We start from the raw sequence: 14,830 nt of genomic DNA on the forward strand, positions 1-14,830 counted from the left end.
TATTTTTTTTCTTCTAACATCCCATCATATTTTACTCACATTTGTGCTTTCCGTCTATGTATATGCCAAACTGTGCTAATAATAAGAATGTTTTTTTAGGAGTTACAAGTATAGGAATGTAAACAGTTTAATCTTATTGAAGCCTTTATGATTTCTCTTTCCTGCTTACCTTTTTACTTTCCTTTTGAGTCTTGTTTTTGAAAGTCATTTTTTTTCTTTCCCCCAGTTCTGCCATATTCAAGTGAGTTTCCAAAATGACGAACACAAAAGGAAAAAAGAGGGGGATATGATACATGTTTTCTAGGCCTTTCTGAAAACATGGTGTTGTCCCTCTGGCTATGTATATGTGAATATACAAGAAAGGTGATATTGTAGATATCAAGGGTATGGGCATGGTTCAGCAAGGAATGCCCCACAAACGTTACCATGGCAAGACTGGACGGATCTATAATGTTACTCAACATGCTGTAGGCATTGTTGTAAACAAACAGGTTCAGGGCAAGATTCTAGCCAAGAGAATTAATGTGCATATTGAGCATATTAAGCATTCCAAGAGCAGAGATAGCTTCCTGAAGCAGGTAAAGAAAAATGATCAGAAGAAGAAGGAAGCCAAAGAAAAAGGCATTTGGGTTCAACTGAAGCACCAACCTGCTCCACCCAGAGAAGCACACTTTGTGACAACCAATGGCAAGGAACCTGAGTTGTTGGAACCGATCCCCTATGAATTCACGGCATAAACGGCTATAAAATAAAAACAATAAAAAATTCTTGGGTTAAAAAAAGTCATTTTTTTTAAAATCAGCTGTAGTCTTTTGATTGGAAATGTTTGAAAGTCCTCTATTTCATTGAATATCCATTGTACTCAGTTTTGCTGGGTAGGTGATTTTTGTTTGTAGTTCTAACTCTTTTGCCCTCTGGAATTTTATATTTGAAGCCCTCTGATCCTTTAACATAGAAATTGCTAATTTTTTTCTTATCCTGGCTGTGGCTCCACCATATTTGAATTATTTCTTCCTGGCTACTTGAAATATTTTCTCCTTGACCAGGGAGCTTTGGAATCTAGCTACCTTGGAATTTTCCTTTGGTTATCTCTTTTAGGAGGTGCTTGGTGGACTCTTTCAATTTCTATTTTACTCTATGGTTCTAGAATAGGGCAGTTTTCCTTGAAATATGATTGCTAGGCTCTTTTTGTTTTTTAGCACGACTTTCAAGTAGATCAATAATTCTTAATTATCTCCTTGATTTTTTTCCAGGATTTGTTGTTTTTCCAACTAGAAATTTCACATTTCCTTCTATTTTTTTCATTTTTGACTTTATTTTATTGTCTCTTGGTATCTCATAGAACCATTAGCTTCTACTTGCCAAGTTTTAACATTTAAGGAAATATTTTCTTCAGTGAGCTTTTGTATTTCCTTTTCCCTTTGGTCAATTCTACTTTTTAAGGGTTCTTTTCTTCAGTATTTTTGTGCTTTCCTTACTAAGCTGTTGACTCTTTATTCATCACTCTCATTTCTCTTCCCAATTTTCCTCCACTTCTCTTCCTTGATTTTTAAAATCCTTTTTGAACTTTGACATGGCTTGGGGACAATTAATATCTTTCTTGGAGGCTTTGGAAGTAGGAATTTTGACTTTGTTTTCTTCTTTTGAATTTGTGTGTTGATCTTTCTACTTTCTTGACCTTTGACTCTATTCCAAAGTAGGTCTCTGCATCTGGAGTGGAAGAGACACTGTACCAAGTTTCAGGTTTTTTATGTAGCTGTTTTCAGAAGTAATTCTTGGTACCTTTCAGTTTTCAGTTGTTCCAAGGAAGTATGATCTACATAGAGGTGTGTTTACTACTCTCTGCTGTTCTGTAAGCAACCACAAACACTCTTTCCCACACTGAAAGTGTGACCAGGGCCCCTGATCCCATGCAGTCACAAGCTCTGCTGGTCTAGTGCTGCTCCTCACCTTGGGACTGAGACCCAAGCCTATGAACCAGGTCCAAGTATGGGCAATGCAACAGAGTCCCACTTCTGGTGCCAGTAAAGGGACCCCTTTAAATCTCCTTCTAACCAATTGTCTGACCCCCTTACTCTCTGTGGGTTGAGAGGTCTGAAAACTGCCACTGCCACCAGTGAGTCACCCACAAGGCATATTCTTCATTTTCTGGGGCCTGGTCTGGGCTGGTGTGGCCTGGGCTGGATTGTGCTCTACTGTTATCCTGGTGCAATAGATCTTTTCTGTTGACCTTATAAGTTGTCTTGGGTTAGAAAATTGTTTCACTCCATCCTTTTTAAGGTTCTGCCACTCCAGAATTTGTTTTGGGGTATTATTTGAAAGCATTTGGATGAGTTTGGGGAAGAGCTTAGATAAGCCTTTTCCTTTTCTCAGCCATCTATGCTCTGATTCCCTAGTCCTTCCTTAATGCAAATGCAATCATCTCTTCTATTCATTATGCCATATTGTATACATAAACATTGATGTATATAAATGAATAAATATTGAGGTCCTTTGAAATTCAAGATTAATTTAAAGGCTCAAAGTGTGGTTGATTCTATAATACTTTGCAACATAATATTTTGTAAGTAGTATGAGAAAATAATACCCCATTCTGCCTTTAATTTTGTCCCCTGCATATCAAAATTCCCACTGAAAATGATAGGATTTCAATAACTGAAGGGTTTTAAAAAGTGTATAGTAAAAGGTGAAAAAAATACGTCCACATATGTGTGATTAATTCATCCATACAGCTTTATCTTTAGTCTCGTTTCTTAACCTTTCTCTTTTAATATATTTAGCTATTTTCTAAATTCAAGTGCATACACTTATCTATTCCCAACTTTTGAAATGTAGCTATACGCTTCATGAGATTTTCAGCTCCATGCTGAACAAGAGTGTGCAAAAAATAAAGACAAGATACTAAATACAAGAAAAATAAATCAATTTCAGCTGTATTTTCAAAAGCAGCAGTTATAACCAATGATAAATTACCACGACCCAAGATACTAAACCACATAATAAAGGAAACAACTAGCAATTTATGCCAGAAAGTATCTCTTAAAATGTAAAACTGTGTGAATTCCGTTTTTATAAGAAGACACATAAAAGCTCCATTTCTTCCACTTACTTGCTGTTTCTCCATTATCAATTGTCTGTTTCAGAGATGCCAATCTAGTTAATGCTCTGTGTATTTTCAGGTGATTCTGCCATAAACATTTGTCCTGAAACTTGGCATATGTGGTTCCAGACATGGTATAATTATTCACGGAACTTAGTTTATACTGTTTTTAACTTCATGATGCCATGGGAATTACTGAAAAATGAAGGTGATGAAATTTGGGGGATTTGAGAGGTGGTCATTGAAGTCTTAATTCTATTAAAAATTGAAGATCTAGACCTCTATATTTTCTAGGTTGTTTTGATAAGTTTATTCTAATCAGACAGTACAGTACACTGGTAAGGGCACTGGGTTTGTAGTCGGTGGACCTAGATTCAAATTATAGCTTTGTCACTCATTGCCTTTCAATTTGGGGAAAATCACATAACTTCTTGGAGCCTCAATTCTCTCATTTACAAAATAAGTAGTTTATACTTTACTAGATTATCTCTAGTATTCATTAACACTATTCTTTTCTTTGTAGGTATATCCACAGTTAAGAGTGAGGTAAGGGATATTTGAAATTGTTCTGCCCAAGGGTATAGAATCTTAGAGTGAAAAGTGACCTCATATTGCCCTATGATTCATTTCCCCACATTCAGAAAATATTACACTATGGCCCTTTCATGGAAATAACACTAAACATTAAATTTCTTCAACTTTCTGGATGGTACAGTGCTCAGTGGATATCTATTGAGATCTCACTAGTCCATAACCCTAAGGCATGAGCCCATTTAAAGACTAGAGCATGCTAAAGTACTCACAGAATAATCAATCAGAAACATTTATGAATCCTTTAGTACATGGCTAGCCTATTGTTAGGTGCTAAGGATAGAAAGACAAAATTGAACAGTAGCCAACCTCAACTTAATTCTACTAAGAGAAATAAATGGTACATGTAAAAGTAGACACAAAAATCTGGTCTTACGTATTGGCAGAAAATATCTTATAATTTGTGGTTTCTTATTCTTAAACATCATCTCTACACAAGCTATCAATGTATCTGAAATTTTATCATTAGAAATTCATACCTTTGGCTGTATATTTAGGAGCTTACTATTAAACAGAAATAGTGAAGGTTTAAGAACAGTTAAGGTAATACCAACGATATAGGTGTAGGAAAAGGTGGAAGAGCGATGAATGATTTTTTTTTTTTGCACAAAAAATGACAAATCTATTATTTACAACTTGCTTTTCCTTTTAAATATATAATAAAGTTTTCTTGTAACTTTTCCCCCTTCTACCCTCTGGTCCCCACCCCTGCCCTAGAGATGGCTACCATTAGACACACACATATATATAAATATGTAAAATCATACTGTTCATTCTCCTATTCATCAGCTCTTTCCCTGGCTGTAGATAGTGTTTTCCTTAATATGTCCTTTGTAGTTAATTTGGTTGTAGTTAATTGTAGTTAATATTGTAGTCAATAGTTAATTTGGTTGTAGTTAATTATAGTTAATATTGTAGTCAATAGTTAATATTGACTAATACAATAGTAAAAATGACTTGGTTACTAAAGTTTTTTTTGCTGTTACTGTATACAACATTCTCCTCGGCTTGCTCATTTCGCTTTTCATTGTTTTGTGCAATTCTAGACATACTTTTGTAATATCATTGAGCTCATCATTTCTTATGTCAAATTAGTATTCCATCATAATTATATAGCACAATTTGTTTAGCTATTCCCAAATGATGGGCATCCCATAATTTCCAGTTTTTTGCCTATTTACCAGAAAGGTACCAAGACATGTTTCAATTTAAATCCAGACATATCACAGACATATGGGGCTACTGAGATTTTTTTATATTATCCTTCACATGCTGGGCCTGGACACATATTCTTCAAGACGTATTTATGATAATTGATTACTAGAGCAAATCATTTTAATGGAACTACTTGACTTTTCATAACAAATATAATTTTAATTTTTTAATATAAAATCAAAAGAATCACATTACATGAACTATTATACATACAAGTTAGAGAATTAATTCAGTTTTATAAGAAACACATTTTAGAGAGAAATGAATGAGATAATTAAGTTGCAAGAATAGTTTTTTTATCAACTATTTCATTAACCTAGACACAATTGCCATTTTTTTAAATAGTAGGAAAATTCAAATTCTTTATTTATTTGTTTGTTTATTTATTTATTTTGTCTAGGCAATGGGGTTAAGTGACTCGCCCAGGGTCTCACAGTTAGTGTTATGTGTCAGAGGCCTAATTTGAACTCAGGTCCTCCTGAATCCAGGGCCACTGCTCTATCCACTGCACCACCTAGCTGCCCCCAACATTCAAATTCTTAAAGAAAAACTGGATTATATCATTTGGAATCAAATATGGTTTTTGGAATATTTTTCCTTTATTCTAAATAAAGAATAAATTTCTCTCTCTCTCTCTCCCCAGATAGGGGGAGATAATAGAAATAATTGAAAATGAGAAAATACCCCCTAAATCATTAAGTATCTCAATTGAGCTGGACAAATGGCATGTCTTTCATTTGGTCTCTCTCTCTTTCATCAAAATATATGTATATAAGGAGACAAGATGGCAGACTACAGGAGGCGTCCAAACTCTCCTCTCCAACATTTCCCTTCAAACAACTTTAGAATAATGTCTCAAATCTAATTTTGCAATAGTAGTGCCAACAAATGATCAGAGTGAGATATTTTCCAGCATAAGAAAACTTAGGAGGTGGGCAAGAGAGGTCTGGGACACTGGAATGGGGGCCAGCCTGGAGCACAGGTGGCTACAACACCAGTTGGGTCTTTAGAGGTAGCTGTGACAACAGCAATAGCATCTTTAGGAATTCTCAGCACAGAGTAGTAAGGGGTTTGGACAACTGATCAGAAAGAGATTACAGGAGAACCATTACTGGTACTGAGTACAGGATTTGGTGCTCTTTGACAATTCTATTGCCCATATGTAATTCTGGGTAGCAGTTCAGGGCAGGTAGATACACTAGCACTGAAGGCTGCAACAGAGCAGGGAATTTCATCATGGTTGCAGGATTGCTAATATTTGTGGGGTTAGGGGAACAAGAGACCTGCCTGGGTAAAGACCAGAGTACAAACCAGGATGGCAATGACCAAAACTTTCTCCAGATCATGCCAACTCAGAAACTTGGAAAACTTGCAGACTCCTAGAACTGGTTTTGAAAACAGCAGCATAAAAAAAAAATTTGAAGCTTGGGATGGTGCCTTATGACTTCCAGGTGAGCAAGGCTACACATTAAAATAAATTGCAAAGTCAGAAAATAGGCTGGAAAATGGGCAAAAGCAAAGCAAAACAAAACAAAAACAAAATTACCTGACCAAAATATACTGCTATGGCAGCAAGAAAGGCCAAGAAACAAATTCAGAAAATGACAACAAAGTGGGGGGGGGGGAAGCTACAAGCAAAGCCTGCAAGAAAAATGCTAATTGAACATAAGCCCAACAAGAATTCTTAGAAGAGTTAAAGAGAGAGATAAGAGTGGAAGAGGAAATATTGAGAAAAGGAATTAGTGATGTAAGAAAATTAGGGAAATATAATAAATAGCTTGGTAAAAGATGCCTAAAAATTACTAAAGAAAATACCTTTAAAGATAGAATTGGCAAAATGGTGAAAGAGGCACAGAAATTCACTGAATAGAAGAAATTTTTAAAAAGCAGAATGGAGCACTATTGGTGTAATTGTGAACTTATCCAAATGTTCTGGAGAACAATTTGGAACTATGTCCAAAGGACAATCAAACTGTGTGCACCCTTTGATACAGCAATAGTACTACAGCAATGCATCTGTATCCCAAAAATTTTTTAAAAGGAAAATGATCTATTTCTACAAAAATATTTATAACATTTCTTTTTTTTTTTGGTGGAAAGGAATTGGGGATTGAGTGGATACCCATCAATTGTGTAATGGCTGTACACGTTGGGGGATATGATTGTGATGGAATACTATTGGGCTATAAGAAATGATTAAAAAAATGTTATCACAAAAACCTGGAAAGTCTTACATGAGCTGATGCAAAGTGAAGTGAACAAAACCAGAAAAGCATTATATACAGTAATAACGATATTATACAATGATCAACTATGAATGACTAAGCTATTTCCAGCAATACAATCACCTAAGACAATTCTGAAGGACTCATGAAGAAAAGTGCTATCCACATTTAGAGAAAGACATGATGGAGCCTGAATACAGATTAAAGCATACTATTTTTCACTTATTTCTCTCATGCTTTTTGTCTCTTTTGGTCTTTTTTTCTTAATGTGACTAATATGGAAATATGATTTACATGATTGAACATATATAATCCATCTCAAATTGCTTACTATCTTAGGGACATGAGGAAAGGAAGGAAGGAGAATATTTGGAATGCAATTTTAGATGAATATTAAAACATATTTTCATATAATTAAGAAAATAAAATAATTTTTAAAAAAGAATGGAAATGTAAATACAAAAGCTCACTTAAGAAAATAATTACTTAAAAATTGGAGCTGCACAAGTAGAAGCTAGTGATGCCATGAGACATCAAGAAACAGTAAAACAAATTCAAAAGGATGAAAAAATAGATAAAAATGTGAATGACCTGGACAATAAATTGAGGAGAAATAACTTAAGAATTACTAGATTTCCTGAAAGCCATGTTCAAGAAATGTAAAAGAAGACTGTCCAAATATCTCATATACAGAAGGTAAAATATAAATTGAAAGAATGCATTGATCATCTCCTGAAAGAGAACCCCAAATGAAAATATTTACAGGAATATTATCCAAATTCCAGAGCTCCCAGGTTAAGGAGAAAAATTTCAAGTAGCCAGAAAGAAATCATTTAAATACCATTGTGCCAGAGTTAGGATCTTATGAATTAGCAATTTCCATGTCAAAATAGTGGAGGGTTTAGAATACAATATTCCAGGAGACAACAGAGCTAAAACAATAACTAAGAAGAACCTAACCTGCAAAACATAGTATAATCCTTTGGGGCAAAAATGGATATTTAATGAAAGAGAGAATTTTCAAACATTCCTAATGAAAATTACAAAGCTAATTAGGAAATAAAAAACATTTTCTAACACAAGACCCAAGGGAAGCATAAGAAGATAAACCCATAAAACAGAAGTAAATAGGAGAATCAGAATTAGAAATTAGAAAAATTAGAAATCAGAATTCAACAACATGTTGTTTACTGGAGATACAGTTGCAACAGAGAGAGAGAGACACACACACACACACATAGTTAAAATAAGTTAAAATAAGGAGGAAAATATATTATGCTTCAGCAGAAAGTAAAAAAAAGAAGCAGAAGTAGCAATCTTGATTACAGTCAAAATGAAAGCAAAAATAGATGTAACTAAAAAAAGATAATCAAGGAAACTACATTTTTGCTAAAAAGGTACAATAGGCAATGAAGTAATGTAAAAACATCAATTTCTCTGATAAAGACCTCATTTCTTAAACATGTCGGGAACGAAGTGAATTTATTTTAAAAAAAATCAGTGCCATTCCCCAATTCATTATTGATAAAAGGATACAGTCAGTTTTCAGGAGAAATAAAAACTATAGTTATATGAAAAAATCCTCTAAATTAATATTAGAGAAATGCAAATTATAATAACTCTTATGTATCACCCTACACATATCAAAAATGTCAAATGCTGGAAAGGATATGGAAAAATTGGAACACTAATGCACTGTTAGTGGAGTCATGAATTGATCCAAATATTCTGAAGAACAGTTTGTAACTGTACCCAAAGTGCAATAAAACTATGTGTACCCTTTGACCTAGCAATATCACTACTAGGTCAGTATACCAAAGAAACCAAAGGAAAAGTAAAAGAACCTACATATACAAATGATTTTTGTGGCAGTTCTTTTTTTTGGTGATAAAGAATTGGAAATTGAGAGGATACTCATCATTTGGAGAATGGATAAACAAATTTTTGGTATATGAATTTGCTGGAATACTACTGTGCTATAAGGAATGACTGACACGGGAAATGGTTTTAGGAAAAAAAATAAAACATTGGAAGATATATATGAATTGGTACAAAGTGAAGCGAACAAAACCAGGAAATCATTGTACACAATAAAAACAATATTATAATGTCAATCAATTGTGAAACACTTATCTACTCTGACTAATACAATGATCCAGTACAATGCAGAAGTCCTCATGATGAAAAAAAAAAAGTTGTCTTTTTTTTTACCTCCAGAGAGAAAACTCATGAATTTTGAGTCCAAATTGAAGCATAATTTTCTCACTTTATGTTTCTTGTTTTTTTTTTATAAGAATGTGACATGATAATACACAGGCTTTACAAAGAATATTTTGAGAGCAGAGTGGAGGCTAGAGGGGACAATGCCATGTCACAGATGAACAAACCAGCAGGCTACTACAATAGTCCAGGTATGAGGTGGTAAAGACCTGTTTTACGGTATTAGTAGTATCCAATGACAAAAGGGATCATAAGTGAGAGATGATTCAAAAGTAACAGATCTTAATAACAGATTTTAAAATGAGCAGGGGGGAGTGAAAAAGAAAAAGGAACTCAGGATGATATTTCAACCAGGGAATAGGAGGATTATGAGAAGTTTCAAAGGTAGAAGGACTTAGAGGAAATATACTGGGTTCAATTTTTGACATGATTCTTTCAGATGTCTAAAAGATGTGTAGTTTGAGATTTCTGATAGACAGTTGCAATGTGAAAGTGGAGATCATAAGTTCAGGGCTAGATAAAATTTGAAAATCATCAGCATAAGTATGTTAATTCATTCCTTTAACAAGGACTGGGGGAAATCTATAATTATAGATAATTGTATATTTATAGACAAAACTGTAAGAGACTTTGTAGATCATATGGCTAAACCCAGATTAAGAATTCTACACATTAGAAAAGTGAGGTTCAGAGAGGTGAAATTATTCTCTTATGTTCCAATAGCTAATAAACATCAATGATAGTATTAGAAAGTATTAGAAAGAAAGCCTTGCCTTCTAATGCAGATACAGAATCAGAATTATAGTCCTGGAAGAGATCTAATGATCATTTGTCCCAAATCTCATTTTCTTACTTTTTCTTTTTCATTCTACTCCAACCCTCTCAAACATTAAATTCACATAAAGCACATGCAAAAGATAGGCTATTGCAGTATAAATTCCTGGAAAGCAGAGATTATTTCATTCTGGTGGTTTTATCCTCAGTACATAAAATAGTTCCTGGAATATAGCAGTTGCTAAATAAATGCATATTGATTGGATCATGCTAACATTGTTTATGAGTAACTGCCTACCACAGAACCTTTTAAAATGACATATTGTATAATTTTTGCTACTGGAATAAGGAAAGTATAAAAGAATTACTTAAGAAAATTACATGTGTGGTTCTTTTCCATAAGAATTGTGTTTTTAGCTAAAGTTTAGCATTTCAGGGAAATAAAAATCAGCTTCCTTTTGTTTTATTACTGTTGTTTAAGCAGCTTTTAAAACAAGAAAAGACAGTATTGGTCACTTAGCTCCTTTAGTTTGGATCATCAGATATTGTAAACACATGTTAAGTTTCTTAGTTAGAAAAGGATGTTAGGGATCCCCTTTATATCATTTTTATGGGTAATACTTCCTTAATCAACCTTTAAACATTGTAAAGGAAAAATTCATTGAATTGAAAATGCATATGTTTTCACTGAATGCAAAGATTTCTCATTTTGCCTCTTCACAAATGAGTAAATTAAATTTTAATTCAGACAATGTCAATTTCATTATGGCTCTTTGATCTATAGTTTTTGTTGTTTCAAATCAAAAAACTTCAAAATGAGAAAAATGACATGTAGCAAATGTACTAGTAATGTTATTTTTGAAACTATTCTTTAAGCTAGGGCTCAAGTGCTTTATCCAGGAACAAATGTCAACCTATTTGGTAAATGAGATGACAGTCAATTTGATTTATGTAGAGTAAAACAAGAAGAGAGAGAGAGAGAGAGAGAGAGAGAGAGAGAGAATTGTCATTGCTGTAGTGTAGTCTATAAACCATTTCAGTGATATTTTTAACAAACTGAATGCATTCACTGATGTTACTGATATTAATAATGTAGGAAAATTTCAGTTCTGGTTAAGGATAAATGGAAAAAGAGAGAGAGAGAGAGAGAAGTAGTTTCTTTTTCTTTTTGTGTTCTAATGGGAAAATATATTTACTTTAAGTATATGAATCTAATAGACATGATGACTTCTAATTAGAATAAAACTTTGCTTAAAATTATAGGTCAACAAAGTTTTCCATGCTACTTTCAGTTTTCCATGCATGATTTTCCAACTGAGTCTTAGAAAATGTACTGTTTTCATAGAATAAATCTAAAGAGGCTAAGAAAGTACACATTGTTTGGAACTATAGTGCTTTGTTGAGAACTTCATCAAGTACTTAGATTGTCTCCATGGCAACTAGATATCTAGAAATGTTGACAGTACATAAGTTAAGGTATTGGATATTAATAATATAAATGTTCTGAATTAAATCACTTTTAATATAAAAACTATATATTTATTATGTCTATGTTATGTGTATGTATATATGTGTGTGTATATACAATATATTTATGCCTATATATTTACTATACATATATATGATAAAGTCAAGTTTTATACATACTTGGTTAAGATTTATCCCACTTGAATGTGAATAAGGATGTATAAGAGCACCTCCATTTTTATTTGTTAAATTTATAATGAATGCCCTCAAATATTTATTTTATGTTAAGACATGAAAGCAGGTCAAATTCTTAAATATTGATTACCACAGTGTAATGGAATCAATAATAGAATTGCTTCTACCTTTCTCATTCAGTTTTAAAATTAGTTTCAGACTCCCTTTAATATACTATCTAGTTCCACATATTTCAGTTCTTGACATACAATTTTCTCTTCAACATGAACCTGTCATTTTTGTATCCTCAACATCCTAAGGAAACATACACTCACCAAGGTGTCCAAAAATATATTCTTGACTATATCTATCATGCATATTTCTTTGCTGCTCTTATGCCCTGCCTTCTCATTACATTATCTTATTTTCTCGTGGATCATCTTCCCTTAAAGGTTTCTTTCTAAGCATTCATTTCAAGATACTATATTGATACATAATCATATATGCCCCTATGAATTTGGACATATAAATGTTTATGTGCATTTCTCTATTACAATGTAAAAGACCTTAAGATTTCATTATCCCTTAATTCAATATTTGAATGTCTCAAAAATATATAATTTAATCATTGTGGCTAATCTCTGTGTAAATGCTGATTTTAATGCTTCCACAATTTGACAGATTATTTTTGATAGTTCCTGTATCCAGAAAATTTGTTAACTTATTATCTGCTATAAAGAAATTAATAATAATTTACTGTATGCAATTTATTTCAACAAACATTAATTAAGCACTTAGTTCAGAGCAATTTAAAGAGATACAAAGATGAATAAGACATAACTAGCACCCTCCCTAGTAGAGAGTAATCATTCCTACACAAATCCATGTAACACAAGATTGAATACAATGAGCCAGAGGTTGGTTCTTAATCTATTTTTTTTGTCTTGACCCCTTTGACAAATGGATGAATCCAATGGATACCTAATTTCACAAATTAATTGCTTGAAATACTTCAAATAAAATGTCATTTTTGGCATTTAGCAAAATGGCATACAATGCCAACCCTGTGCTATATTAAAATAGTTTTTTTTTAAGTTTACAGACCCCAGGTAAAGAATACCTGCAATATGACTTCTAGGAGCCAAGATTGCAGGGTAAGCAGTATATTGCTGTAGCTCTCTCATATTCATCACCATACATCCATAAGATAGCACAGACCAAATTCTGGAATGACAGAGCTATAGGAAAGATGAGGTGCAGCAGTCTTTCAGCTTGGGAGACATGGAAGATTGGAAACTCAGGAAAAAAGGGAGTTCAATGCAGGAAAGGAAGTATCCTAGCAAGTCAGCAGCAAGCCCCACTTCAGCAAACCAGTGAGAGATATTGAGCCCCCAGAGTGGTAGAGTAGGCAAATGCCAAAACTAAGACACCCTACCCATGTGCCTTAGCATAGCCAGGGGAACTGGCAGACTCCAACTATTAGAACAATCACTTGTGCCTGTGCAATGCCTGGTGGGTAGGTGTCCTCTAGTAGCTGGACCTCCACATGTTTCAGTACAGCCCAGGGAGGACAGACATCTACTGGCTGCCAAACCTACCTGCTCTTTGGTTTAGCCATAAGCTGGCAAGCATCCTCCAGGTGGTGGACCTCTATGTGCTTCAGTGAAGCCCTGGGGAAATGCAGAAAAACCCCATCTGGCCTCAGTACATATGAGACAGCACCACTAGAACCCCAGCTCAGCCCCAAGTAAGCTACCAGACTCCTCCAGCCTCCACTGACAAGCACCTGAGGCCCCAGCACACAAACTCCATGATTGGGCCCCTGGCCCCCAGCACCAAAAGCTTAGGGTAGTGTTCCTTGTGCTCCAGCAGAAAAGCTAAACTTTAAAAGCCAAGAAAAAAGCAAAAATCATCAGCAAGAAGCAAAAAATGAACTTTGATCACAGAAAGATACTAGGTGACAGGCGAGATCAAAACACAAACTCAGAAGAGGACAACACTGTGAATATATATCTACACCCAAAACCTCAAGGAAGATATGGTTGGTCTCAAGGACCAAAAAAACCTTCTTGGAAAAGCTCAAAAAGGATTTTAAAAGTCAAATAAGTAATGTATAAGAAGAAAATAACCATGTTTTAGGACATAAAAACCTCACAATCGAATGCAGAAAGTCAGAAATATTAAATGTATTCTTTTTCAGATCATGATGTAATAAAAATTACATGTAATAAAGGGCCACACAAAGGTTGGCTAAAAATTAATTGGAAACTAAATAATCTTATTATAAAGAATGAGTGGATCAAAAAAGAAATCATAGAAACAATCAATAACTTCATCCAAAAGAATGACAAGAATGAGACAACATACTAAAAGCAGTTCTTCGGGGAAATTTTATATCTCTAAATGCTTACATGAATAAAATATAGAAACCAAAGAAAGCATTGATCCTAACAAATCAATGAATTGGGCATGCTAGAAAAAAATTGAAAATCCCCAACTAAATATCAAATTAAAAATTCTGAAAATCACAGGAAAGATGAATAAAATTGAAATTAAGAAAAAATATTGAATTAATAAAACTAAAATCTGGTTTTATTTTAAAAAAATGATAAAATAGGTGAAACTTTGGTTAATTTGATTTAAAAAGAGAGAAGAAAACCAAATTGCCAGTATCAAAAATGAAAAGGGTGAATTCACCTCCAATGAAGAGAAAACTAAAACAATAATTAATAGCTTTTTGTTCAATTGTATATCAATAAATCTGACAATCCAAAGGAAATGAATAAATACTTAGAAAAAATATAAATTGCTCAGGTTAACAGAAGAGGAAATAAAATACTTAAATAATCCCATTTCAGAAAAAAAGAAATTGAACAAGCCATCAGTGAACAATCTAGAAAAAATCTCCAGGGCCAGATGGATTCACAAGTGATTTCTACCAAACATTTAAAGAATGATTAATTCCAATACTATATAAACTATTTGGGAAAAAAATAGGTGAAGAAAAGAGTTGTACCAAATTCTTTCTATGATACAAATATGGTTCTGATACCTGAGCTGGGAA

At 33.5% G+C, this 14,830-nt stretch overlaps 1 pseudogene; it reads left to right on the plus strand.

Annotated features, from left to right (window-relative positions):
- Positions 1 to 254: 254 nt before the first annotated feature.
- On the plus strand, positions 255 to 737 carry LOC114023413 (annotated as a pseudogene).
- The last annotated feature ends 14,093 nt before the right edge of the window (positions 738 to 14,830 follow it).

The sequence above is a fragment of the Vombatus ursinus genome, unplaced genomic scaffold (assembly GCF_900497805.2).
Source record: "Vombatus ursinus unplaced genomic scaffold, bare-nosed wombat genome assembly UNPS02014818.1, whole genome shotgun sequence".
NCBI classification, from domain to species: Eukaryota; Metazoa; Chordata; class Mammalia; order Diprotodontia; family Vombatidae; genus Vombatus; species Vombatus ursinus.